The sequence below is a fragment of the Austrofundulus limnaeus genome, unplaced genomic scaffold (assembly GCF_001266775.1).
Source record: "Austrofundulus limnaeus strain Quisiro unplaced genomic scaffold, Austrofundulus_limnaeus-1.0 Scaffold402, whole genome shotgun sequence".
In the NCBI taxonomy this organism is placed as follows: domain Eukaryota; kingdom Metazoa; phylum Chordata; class Actinopteri; order Cyprinodontiformes; family Rivulidae; genus Austrofundulus; species Austrofundulus limnaeus.
Genome location: NW_013952804.1, coordinates 442,402 through 444,456, shown reverse-complemented (window position 1 = coordinate 444,456; position 2,055 = coordinate 442,402).

Here is a 2,055-nt window from a genome sequence, read left to right as displayed (position 1 = left end):
TGGTGTACCTAATAAAGTGGCCGGTGAGTGTATATTGCTAATATACACTCACCGGCCACTTTATTAGGTACACCACGCTAGTAATGGGTTGGACCCCATTTTGCCTTCAGAACTGCCTCAATTCTTCGTGGCATAGATTCAACAAGGTGCTGGAAGCATTCCTCAGAGATTTTGGTCCATATTGACATGATGGCATCACACAGTTTGTCGGCTGCACATCCATGATAAGAATCTCCTGTTCCACCACATCCCAAAGATGCTCTATTGGATTGAGATCTGGTGACTGTGGAGGCCATTTGAGTACAGTGAACTCATTGTCATGTTCAAGAAACCAGTCTGAGATGATTCCAGCTTTATGACATTAAGCGTTATCCTGCTGAAAGTAGCCATCAGAAGATGGGTACACTGTGTAACTCATAAAGGTATGGAAATGGTCAGCAACAATACTCAGGTAGGCTGTGGCGTTGACACAATGCTCAGTTTGTACTAATGGTCCCAAAGTGTGCCAGGAAAATATCCCCCACACCATGACACCGCCACCACCAGCCTGAACCGTTGATACAAGGCAGGATGGATCCATGCTTTCATGTTGTTGACACCAAATTCTGACCCTACCATCCGAATGTCGCAGCAGAAATCCAGACTCATCAGACCAGGCAACACTTTTCCAATCTTTTATTGTCCAGTTTTGGTGAGTCTGTGTGAATTGTAGCCTCAGTTTACTGTTCTTAGCTGATAGGAGTGGCACCCGGTGTGATAATTTGCTGCTGAAGCCCATCCACCTCAAGGTTCGATGTGTTGTGTGTTCAGAGATGCTCTCCTGCATACCTCGGTTGTAACGAGTGGTTATTTGAGTTACTGTTGCYGTTCTATCAGCTCGAACCAGTCTGCCCATTCTCCTCTGACCTCTGGCATCAAAAAGGCATTTGTGCCCACAGAACTGCCGCTCACTGGATATTTTCTCTTTTTCGCACCATTCTCTGTAAACCCTAGAGATGGTTGTGCGTGAAAATCCCAGTAGATCAGCAGTTTGTGAAATACTCAAAATAGGCCATCGGGCACCAGCATCAATGTCACATTCAAAGTCCCTTAAATCACCTTTCTTCCCTATTCTGATACTCGATTTGAACTGCAGCAGATCGTCTTGGCCATGTCTACATGCCTGAATACATCGAGTCACTGCCATGTGATTGTCTGATTCCACCTTTGCGTTAATGAGCAGTTTGACAGGTGTACCTAATAAAGTGGCCAGTGAGTATATATTGCCATACAATGACGAAATTTGTGCTCTGCATTTGACCCATCCACACCCAAGAGGAGCAGTGGGCAGCCATGTGAGGTGCCCAGGATGCAGTTGGGGCTTGGATGTCTTGCTCAAGGTCACCACGGCACGCGGATATGGTGGGGAGTAGAACCTGTGACTTGCGGGCCCCAAAGCTGGCTGCTCTACCACTACACCGCAACTGCCCCAGTGATGATGCTTGCAATACCATAGCGCACCTAGTGGCTAAACACCTAGAAAACCCCAAGGCCTATGCTAGAGCGCGCTTTGTTGATTTTTGTTCTGCTTTTAATACTTTCCAGCCTCATGTCCTGATTGCAATNAAAAAAAAGAAGCTGCGACCAACTCTGCCTCTGGGTCTCACAGGGTCTCATATGGATGTACAATGGAGCTTCTGCTATTATTAGCCATGCTAACGTAAACGCTGGCTTTGGGGGGCGGGGATAATGTCAACAGATTTTTGGAGGGCGTTACCAACGGAGCTCATTAACATAAACAGCTCTTCTGAACGGAATTCAGAGCAGGCAGAACTAGAAAATGGGGAATTTTATTATCTGTGTCGTGGCAAGTTTATCAAGAATGCAGAAACACGTTGGAATAAATGCACAGAAAATCTGCGTGTATGGTCATGAATTATTTAATTCTGGGCAACAACAAACAGAAAACAAATCAAGGAAGTCTGTTGGATTGTGGACGCCAGCAAACCAATGATATAACCTCATGTTAACACCATGTGACAGTTTACAACCAATCACTATCCGACTAATGTTACT